Genomic DNA, 11,897 nt, shown 5'->3' with positions numbered 1-11,897 from the left:
ACCCAAGCCTAAAGGAAAGAATCCTATTGACACCAAGTGGGTATTTAGAAACAAGATGGATAAAAATGGCATAGTAGTCAGGAACAAAGCTAGATTAGTTGCTAAAGGCTAGTATCAATAAGAAGGAATAGATTTTGATGAGACCTTTGCTCCTGTTGCAAGACTTGAAGCCATTAGAATTTTTCTAGCCTATACAGCCCATGCCAATTTCAAGGTCTATCAAATGGATGTTAAAAGTGCCATTCTAAATGGAGATTTGGAGGAGGAAGTCTATCTTACTCAGCCTCCTGGTTTTGAAGATCCCAATTTTCCAGAATATGTCTACTATCTTTTAAAAGCACTTTATGGACTGAAGCAAGCACCTAGAGCCTGGTGTGATACTTTGTCAAATTTTCTGTTAGAGAATCATTTCATAAGAGGTACTGTTGACAAAACTTTATTCTTTAGAAATGTTAATGGCTCTAGTATACTTGTTCAAATTTATGTAGATAATATTATATTTGGCTCTACAGATGAAAAACTTTGCGAAAAGTTTGCCAAATTGATGCAACATAAATATGAGATGAGCATGATGGGAGAACTAACTTACTTTCTTGGTTTACAAGTTAAGCAAGTTAGTGATGGAATATTCATTAGTCAAACCAAATATATTTATGATCTTTTAAAGAAGTTTGACTTAATGGATTGCACATCTACAAAAACTCACATGGCCACTGCAACTAAACTTAAATTAAACACTACTGAAAAGTGTATGGATATTTTAAGGTATAGGGATATGGTTGGATCACTTTTATATTTAACAACTAGTAGTCCAGATATAATTTTTGCTACTTGTCTTTGTGCTAGATTTTAGTTGATCCTAGAGAATCTCATTTAATAGCTATTAAGAGAATTTTCAGATATCTCAAAGGATCACCAAAACTTGGCATTTGGTATCCTAGAGATTCTGTTTTGATCAAAATGGTTATTCAGATGCAGATTATGCAGGTTTTAAAATTGATAGAAAAAGTACTACATGAACCTGTCAATTTTTAGGAAAAAAGCTAGTATCCTGGTTCAGTAAAAAGCAAAATTTAGCCTCTATTTCTACAGTTGAGGCTGGATATATTGCTGCTGGTAGATGTTGTGTAGAGATTGTATGGATGAAAAATCAATTATTGGACTATGGTCTACAGGTGAATAAGATTCCTATTTTCTGTGATAACACAAGTGCTATTATAATTACTGAAAATCCAGTACAACATTCAAGAGCCAAACACATTGACATACAGTACCACTTCATTAGAGAGCATGTTATGAATGGTACTGCGGAACTTCATTTTGTTTCAAGTGAGAAGCAACTTGCAGACATCCTTACCAAGCCACTTGATGAATCCACCTTTACTAGGTTGGTAAGTGAGTTAGCTTTGCTTAATCACTCTTAATTTGTTTTGATGTCTAAGCAATTTGAAATGCAACCAGAGTAATATTTGATAATTCCTGTCAAAAGATGAAATTTTGGCTAAGTCAGAATCTACATCTCGACGGATGTTCATTATCCGTTGAAAATGAATTTCCGTTGAATTTTATCATTCGTTGAAGTATCAAACATTACTCTGGGTACTTTACCCATATTCGTTGAATTGCTCTCAATCTTAGCCGTTAATTCTAGGCATTATCCGTTGAATTTACTTACAGCCTATAAGTATATTTTGATGGATAATAATTAGAATTTTGACAGCTTTCTTAATTTTAAAACGGCTATTTTGGACAAATTTGATTGGTTACTTTATTTTAGCTTTTACTTTTTAACCGTTTATTTTTGAGAAAGTATAAAAGCCTATTTTATTTTCATTTTTACTTTTATCTTTCTCAAGCAATTTCTCAAACTCTCTTCATCTCCAAAGCAAAAACCTCTTTTCTGCAACTACTTTCAATCACAACAATGACACATGTAGTAAAAATCATGTCTCAAATTGGGTATGTCTATGAAAAGAACAACTTCGTATCTTTGGTGAACAAGAAAATTCCTGCATCTAAAGACTATCACAAAATGATGGACTTTATTCAAAGCTATAAACTGAGTTATGCAATGCTTGAGTCTCCAATCATCTACTGTGAGGTTGTTGAGGAGGTTTGGACTACGGTTATGTTCAACTCCAAGGATAAAACCATTACCTTCTCTCTCAAAGGTAAGGAACACTGCATAAACTGTGATGCTATTAAAAAATGCTTTAAATTGACTGAAAATAACACTCTTGCTCCACACAGAGACACTGATGTGAGTAACATGCTTATCTCTAAGGGTTATGCTCTTACTACCCCCAAGTTAGGTGAGGTTGGGATACTAGGATTTAGGAAAGAATGGAGCTTTCTATGTGATTCTTTTATTAAGGTGTTTTCTGGTAAAGTTAGCAATTTTGATGCTGTAACTTATTCACTTGTTAACATGCTTTATATGCTCCTTAGTGATAAGTATTTTATTTCAGCACCTCTGTGATGTATGAATTAGGGAGTAAATTAGGGGATATAAATATGAGGTCTAAAAACATCTATTATGCTAGATTCTTTATGATGATAGCTAATTTTGTTTATGAGAATATCTCAATTTAGAACCCAACAAACAAATTAGACTGTTGGGTCCAAGAGAGAAGGGTTATTGCTGATCTTAACAGGGCCAATCACCATAAGGAGGTTCCCTTAAATTGTATGCCAATTTTGGAGCAGGATCGAGTAAGTGAGGTAAACACTTCTGTCCCTGCTACTTTTCTATCACAAATTTATTTTCCAACAACTGTGGCCATGGCATCTGTGATAGTACCAAACAGGTGCCTACCCAAGCCACAAAATCAAGAATTTCCAAATCCAAGTCAAAGAAAACCCACTATAGTTTCTCTCAAAAGAAACTAGTTTTAAAATCCACTAAAAACCAAGAGGGGAGTGTGAAAGGAAGTGAGCCTGGTGAGGGACAGGGTGAACATAAAATAAACCCTAATGATATGGATGGAGAGGTGTGTGTCACCAAGCCTAGCCACACTGCAGTTTCCCAATAAACTGTAGTGCTTAATAAGGATATAAGCTCATTACTAGTTTCATCCTACCAAAAGGATGTCACTATTGAAACAATCTCTCAACCAAGAGCACAGGATAAAAGGGTTAAGGACACAGACTCACCCTAAACTTACACAAGAAAGAAGAAATCCAAAACACTTCGGGATACACAGGGTGCACACACTGTATGAACTATAGTCAAAGACTCAGTTACAACACCTTCTCAAAGTCAGGTTGATGTGGTTCCTGTAAATGTGGAGTCACAGTCAAAATCTTTAATAATAGAAGCACCTCACATACAAAACTCACCCACAAATTCTTTGAATGTGGATATGATTCACACATCAATTCCTGATTATCCATCTTTAACTCTCATGTAGAAGCCAAAATCTCAAGCAGGTGAGCATCATCTTTTAGATGATTTGTTGGCTCACTTGCCTTTTTTTTCTGATTCTACTGAGAAATCTGTGTCAAATCTCAAATCAATCGCCACGGATTCTACAGTAGTTTTCACCTCAAACTCTGCCAGTTCTACTATCTCGACGAATATTGTTCATCCGTTGACTAGTGTCTTTATTTCGACAGATGTGCTTAACAACAGTCATCCGTTAAAACTCTCAACTACAACCTCGGCGGATGTTTCTCATCCGTTGACTATCACTGCACCACTTGAAATCTCAACTATTGTTACAAGTGCAGATGATTTAGTAGTTGTACAATCAATCCTATGATTGAGGGAAGGGAGTGAATAAAGTGAGAGGCTGAGTTGCTCTCAGGAAAAAGGAGAGGAAAAGAGTGAAACTATGCAAGCTATTTCTTCCAGCTTGGCAAAAGTGAGTAAGTGGAGTCCCACCTTAAAAGGTGAAGGTGAGGTATGAGGGTAGGAAGCCAAGGGGAGCCCTTGATGCAAGAAATTAGATAAAATGAGAGAAAGCAGGTACTGAAGAATGGGAAGAGCCCATTGTTAGTGAGTTAAGGGATGTCAATGAGGCTGAAAAGAAACAACTATTTCAACAAGATTATCAAGCTGTCTTAGACTCCATTTCTTATGAAGATGAGGCATTTACTCACCCTGTTCCAGCTTACCAAGTTTTGGCTGAACAGGACAATGCGGTTACTGAGAGAAATCTATATTTGTTGCACACAACTGCTTTCATGCAAAGGGCTAAGGATGCAATCATTGCCATACCCTCCACAACTGGTGATGATTTTTAATATCCAACTGGTGTTTCTGAAGACAGTTTTGGGGATGATGGTGAAGATGATAAAGGAGAATTCATGAACATAGGGGGAGAAGCAGGCCCTAGCTCCAGTACAAACACTCCATCATGGATGTTTAGCAAAAAATACAGTGAGCACCACTTCAAATCAACTCTCTTCAAACTAATTCATTAGACTCAGACAGCTCTTCATGCTACCACAGATGCCAACACCAAGAGTCTTCTTCATGCACATCTTGAGTGTCTTCAATTGTGCAAGATCCAATCTCTCAAGCAAAATCAAGATGTGTCTGAAATCAAGATAGAGATTGGACAAGTCAAAAAGAACATCACTAAAAGATTGGAGTCTATGCTTCCTGCCTCTACATTGTTAGATATCAACAGACAACTCAGGAAAAACTCTGATCTCAGTAGCAAGGTGGATTCTTTGGACACTAGACTAAAAACTTTAGAAACCTCTATCACTCAAATCCAACTTCATCAAGCTCAACATACACTACTTCTTCAGAAATTGATGACTCCAGAAACCTCAACCTCTACTCAACTTGATGTTAACAAAAGGGGGAGACAAACTCTATCATTCCGGTTAATCAGGGAGAGTCAGCTAGTGAGTGGGAAAGAGTGCTCAACATCAATGTGAGCAAGGTAATAGTTCCAGCAATTGCCTTCACAAAGCTACCGATGCTTGACATCATTGATTTAATCAATATAGCAGCAGCTAAATTGGAGTTCAGTGAAAAAATGGAAGAAGATTGATGACAAAATTGAAAAGAAATTTGGTCCAATAGAGAAACAAGACAAAGTTTTCTCTCATTTCTCTCAATTGAGACCAATTTTAGCAGATGACATGAGCTTAGGGAACATGGAAAGGGGTCAACCCTCAACAATCAAATCTCCAAAGGCCAATGTGATTTTTCATCCAAAGAGAAATTATCCAAAGAACTCAAACAAAAATCCATTGGACCTGGTCTATAAAACTCCTAAGTCTGATGAGAAGAAGCTGCTTCCAAGGTCTATTGCTTTCTTCAAAGATCCCAGAGATTCAGTCTTAAAGAAAAGGATTGCCAATATCTACAGAAATGGCAAAATGTTCTGTGTGGTGGCTGGACATCCACAATTTGCAAATGCTAAGAAAGAATAAAAGGTGAGGCTCAAACAACAGCAAAAGCAAGCTGCTTTAGATGCCAAGAACCAAGCTAAGAAACCTACAACCACAAAATCTGTAATGCCCAATATGACAACTGAGACTGACATTGAAGAGAAGCATGTAGAACCAAAGCAGATTAAGAAAATAAGATACAAGCTTAAACCAAAGAGAAAGCTGGATTTTAATGAAGATAAGGAAGAATATATGCCAACTCAATCTACCACCTCAAGTCAAACAGCCATGCCCACAATGGAGCAGGCTGAATTCAAGGTCTATCTTGACATGAATTTCCATGGTGAAACCATAATTCCTAAGGATGAACCTATAGATTGGGAAAGCCTACCTTTTCCTGATCTTAACATTCCAATCCTACCTAAGACAATGAAAACAAAGAAAAGAGCGATAAAAAAGGTCAAGTCTGTCAGACTTCAATCCAAATCATTGGCCAAACCCAAACCAACTGTCAACAAGGGAAATCAGCTCTTCATCTGTGACATCAAGGGATTCTCAGATATAAATCTCTATCTGGATGAGCTAGAAGAAGTTAGAGCTATTGATGCTTACAAACATCTTCCAGAGAGATTAATCTTCAAGAACAAGGGTGGAAGAGAGCTAACTTAGCTACTTCACATAATTCTCAATGAAGGCTATTTTGTTTTGGTGAAGATTTTATTCTCAATAAAGAAGAACTTTGGGCTTAATATAGTTGCCAAAAAAATGGTACTGAACAAAATTAAGGAGATAAGAAATAGCTGGAGAGGACCAAATACACTTCAAAGAGTCCTAACAATTCCATATACAGGAAGTAGAGTGCATTTGAGGCCTTTACTGGTTGATGGAGTTTAAAGATGAAAAATGCATCAGAAGATTCTTCAGATTGGAAGATCAGCTAAAGATTTCAAGAAATGAAACTCTCATGGAGATGCAAGAAAAGCTGAATCAGACAAATGAAGATGAATCTGAATTCTACAGGCAACTACAACACTAGATTGAAGAAAATAATGAAAAATTGGGAAAAAAGTTCAGACAGTCAAGGAAATAAATTATATTTGTTCAGTCTAGAAGAGCACCTTGAACATGACTTGTGAGATTCTCTGTAAACCCGCCTCTACATAACTTTCAATAAATTATAGCACTTGTTAATTTTATCTACTAGATATCAGTCTATATTCATAGGGTGTTTTGTTATCATCAAGTCTCTCTTAATTTATGCCTACAATTCCAGTAGACATAAATTGGGGGAGATTTTTAGGGATATGTTCTGTACTTGATAATAAGTTAAACAAAACACCTTAGTAGATTTAATTTAGTGAATTTGTAGCTTTCAACGGATAATCACCTTAACATCCGTTGAAAGAATAGCTTATGAATTAATAAGTTTAGTAACACATTTCTGCATATTATAATGCCTTAGAGAACTAGATGTTGTAGAATGTTTTTAAGTCATGTTGACTACTAGATTAATATGCAAAATAGGTTGGCTAATTGTAAATATTAGATGCCTTGTAATCATGTATAAATGAAATGAGTTAACTGCTATGAAGATAGTCTCAACGGATGTTCCACAAGGCTTCAACGGATGATCAACTAAAGTGTTAACGGATGTTCAACCGGACTCTCAACGGATGATCCAATATAGTCTCAACAGATGATCTAACTGAGTTCCAACGGATGAACAAATTCAAAAGAGCACTTGATAGTGACTTGACAGACACATGTGTTGATTGTATGCAAATGGAATGTGGCGGCCTATTTACAGGTTTTAGAGAACAAAGAAGCATTTCTATTTCCATGCTAAATTGAAGATATTCAAAGATGCTGGATTGAGAAATAAAGGAGCATGAAATTAGACTAGAAATATTTTTGTCTTATTTGTTTGTCTTTTTATCATACAACTTGGTGATATATAAACCAAGTGTAGCAAGTAGAACGTTACCAAGTAAGTAAGCAATTACCAGAGAAATAGATAAAGCCATATCTGTAAAGAATTTCTTTGTTCTTGAAAAGTTCAACTTGTAAGCAACTATGTGTAAACTTTGCATCACAGAGTTCTCAAATTAATATATATCTTTGGTGGAAAAGTTCAATCCACCAAAAAGTTTTTAAATACTTGTATTTGATAACTTTGTTTTTGATCTCTTCAATACTTTCATTCTGTACTTTAGCTAAATCAAACACAGTTATATTCAAATAGAACAGTTCTTAAAATTGAAAAATTAGCCAGAATTACATTCAACTCCCTTCTGTAATTCTTTGTTATATTGTTTGGGAATAACACATTTGAAGATTACATAAGTTCAACAGTTACAGCCATCAAGTGAATTTTTCATAACCTGGTTCTTTTCTAATGAGGTCCTTGAGATTTACTAGCACTTGCAGTTCTTCAATTATTTATGTCCTTCTTAGAGCTTCTACCAGCTTCATCCATTCATTCAATAAATAACCATTTAAGTAACATACTCCGAATCTTGTGAATCTGCCAATTTTTATGTTCATAAAATTTCCAACTTGTGATATTCTACTCAACCCCCTTTCCTTGAGTTCATTTGACCTCTATTCAAACATCTCTATCTCCTTGGCATATTTTCTATCCTTTTCTCCTTTTCAGCCTTCAATCTTTCATGTTTTTCATTTCTTTCCCTCAACCTTTCAGACATCACAACCTTCCACATTCTAATACTTGTGTCCTTATCCTTCATCAAGCTAATCACCCTCTTCAATTCTGTGGTTGAAAATTTTCCCATTACTCCCCTGCTAATAAAAATGAAGGAGCCATCCATGTAGTAGATTCTGACTTCTACTAAAGATACAACACAAGCTTTGATAATTTTCTTCATATAATTGTTGGAAAAAGTCATCATCTGTGATGCATATGTTTAGAAGCAGAGAGTCATTTTGATTGAAACAGTTGCAGATGACTCCAGCACCAGCTTGCATTTTCCTTGGTTTTCTTCCAAAAGTCTTGAAGAGAGTTATTGTTGGAGGTTTGAATGAGGTAGGTTTGTAATTTTCTTTAGTGTGACAAGGCTGGATTTGATTGGTATTTTGAGTAGGGTGTTTGTGGTTTATTTATACAAGAATTTTGGCTTTTGAGGTAGGTTTTGTTGAGATGGTGTTTTCCTAGGTTTGGTGGTTTGAGTTTGTGAAATCTTGATTTTTTGGACATTTTTCTTGGTTCCTTCTTCTCCCTTTTTCTTCCTTCTGCTATCATCTCCCTTCTTTCCATCATCCCTTTTTGTAACACCCCCAGATCCGGGGTCGGGGATCTGGATCGTCACGGTCTTTCTTTCCATTAATATCAGTTAACTTAAATTAAAATAAATAACCACATTATGTGACCCCACAATAACACACACACCACAACACATTATAATATCATAGATGAATTTGAAATAAGTACAAGTCGTTGAAATCCATAAGTTAAAAGTTATTATAAACCAAAAATGATTACTTAATAAGTTTACAGTTTGTTGCCATTATCCAATGCAAGTTATAATTATACATAATTTGATTCCCAAATCTAGCATGCCTTATCTACAGATAGATCTACCTCTACAGCAATGGCGACTAAGATATCAATGGGAAGACGCGGGACGCTTTCCACACTCTTGCGATGGGTCTGCTTGAGTTTGGCCATCCTTCCTAACTGTTGTTGTGTGATGAAGAAATGAAGCAAGCGCTCACCATTTACTGTAGCTCTCGAATCCATCCTTGTAGGTACAATTGCTTCATAGGACAAGTTCTAGACTGGGGGTATAGCACAGGATGTAGGGTATATTAAAGAGATACGCTCACAGCCGAATGTCCAGTGAAACAAGAATAAACAGATGGAGGTTCTTGAATAGGTAGTCTCATATCAAGAGGTAGAAAAGTAGCGTAGAATAGCTTGAAGAAGTGCAATCGTTATAACAGAAGGTAGTACCATTAATGCTGGTGAAGGAACAAGGTGCAAATCCAATCTGGGAGAAGGTGACGATCCTTGAACGGAAAGCTCCAAATGATCCAATGACACCGAGGAATCAAAATCTGCCATTGCCGTTGTCTGGAAATCACGTCACAAGCTGAGAATCTCGAATCGCAATACGAACTATGTCGGAGACCTACTATACCATCACACTCAATCTCACAACGTCTTATCTTTCCACTTCCTATTCCTAATCCTAACCCTCTACCCAATCCCGACAATCTAGGCTTGTTTCAGTGACTTATAACCTGTAGCTCTCATACCAACCTGTGGCGCCCTCCAAACCCGGGTCAGAAGTTTGGGGTCCATAACACAAACACAATATATCAACCTATATAGGAAATATTATTTATAATGACCCTGCTTCACAAAACCACGGATCGCAACAGGTTAAAGTATGAAAATAAGCCACAACCTTAACTTTTATTACAACGTACCAAATCCCAACTAATTTAACTTACAATTGATAATAAAATCATTCTTACCATCTGACTATCTCTATACCGCATGAAGCTTCTGCTAGCTTGATTCAACTCCCTGGAACCTTAGCCCGCACTTTGGACTGAGGAACTTCACTATCATCCACATTCTTTTCAACTGTAAAATATATAAAAGATTCGCAAGGGTGAGCTAACTAGCTCAGCAAGTCATAATAGAGATAACTGAGGTTAAACAATGATCAATTGAAATGATTCAAAGGAATCAAGTTGCTTTTTAACTCATCATTAGAATTGGATATTCATTTTTAATTTTTAAAAACCAAGGTTAGGCTGCTGATCAGTCACGCACTAACCCCGAGCAAGCACACAACACTGCTCTAATTACTGGATCCAAGGCACACATTGGCCTAACTTGACCATTGGTATGGTCTGACCACGAATCTGGTCCACATAAATAAAAACTATCCAATCCTAAAGCAGTTCCATATGATAACAATATAATTCAATAAAACAAGATCATAAACAATGATGGTTAAACATTTGCATAAAAACGTAAGGAAACTCATGGATATCTCAAGGATATATCAGGGTATGTATAAGAAACAGTTTTCAATTTGTACCAGCATCCGGTATTAGGTCAGAAATGATTTTTCAAGGTATAGTTCTTTGATGTTATAAAGAATGGTTGAGGTATAAAAGTTTCTGTGTTTTCAAACAATTTTGTTTCAGTGTTTTGTATTTGGTAGTGATACATTTGGAAAGTAGTATCATATTTGTGTGGTTTGTATATGAGGATCAGCAAAGGATGGTTTTACAAAGAATAAGGCTTATGGCTCAAGATCAAGAAAAAAATCAGGGATTCAAGGGTAAATAGTTAATGCACTTGCAATGTAAACAAGAGTTATTTTGAATAATAGCGACATGTTATGAAACAGTTTGAAAACATTGGTAATATATATCTTGAAGCAAAGTTCAGAAATACTTACCTTACAAGGCTTTATAACTATTACTGATCAATTCTGGACCAACTCTGCCGCTTAGTCTTTTACGTCCAACCACTGTCACTCTGGATTCGACCTTGACACTCAGGTCTTCCTGTTGAAACTCTACTAAACTCGTCAATTGACCACTAGGTTATCTTTAGTCCATCATCCACTTTCAGGTTCTCGATCATAACCTACAGGGTCGAAATGCCCTACATTAGACGTCTAGGTATGCTTGACATATCCTCGATACTAATTCTTACCCAACGATATTCAAACCCGACTCGTAATTATTCATATTAGAATTACACAGAACACAATTAGGGTTCATATTCTCGAAATCGATCCAGTGTTCATTTTCAGAAAATACGTATACTCGTCATTTTACGAAATTAGGGTTACTGTGTTTTGGCCAAAACATACAACACAACATACAATCAGGTTCTGTATAAACATACGTATATGTATTTACTTATACTCGCTCGATGTCCCGATAATCCTCGGATACGCTTCCCGTATTTCCGTAGTTTGATTTTCCGGAAATCGGACATCGTCCCCTTTGTTTATCGGACTACCCGTCGAAACATCATCGACGTCAATAACACAAATCACAATCCAATTCGAACCACGACAACCAGTTATAACTTACAAATTCCAATCACCGATACAATTTAGTTATTAATTATTATTACTCGCATGTTTATATTTTTATTTGTAGGACTCAGAAATGATTCATCATTATCCACCGTCGGTTCGCCGAGGCTCATCGCTGAAGGCGGCAAAATTTTCGGGGCACCCAATTATTCGGGTTCCAACACAAAAATTCCACCAATTAATTCAGTTAAAACCAATCGCACAAAATTATTTATATCATGAATCGTAGTCATAATTCCCTGCAATTAAAATAATTACACGGATTAATTCAAATTACTGAACCGGAATACAACCAACAGAACAAGGTAACGGAACAGGGTTACACGCGCACAACGCGCCACAACACGAACATCACAAAGCTACTAAGAACACATGGACGACCGGAAAGTTCAAAGCCACGCACCCAAACTTCACCCACATAGACACACACATACACGAACTGTATACACACATCAATAC

Source organism: Apium graveolens, chromosome 10 (genome assembly GCF_009905375.1).
Source record: "Apium graveolens cultivar Ventura chromosome 10, ASM990537v1, whole genome shotgun sequence".
Classification (NCBI taxonomy): Eukaryota; Viridiplantae; Streptophyta; class Magnoliopsida; order Apiales; family Apiaceae; genus Apium; species Apium graveolens.
This window is presented reverse-complemented; position numbering follows the sequence as displayed.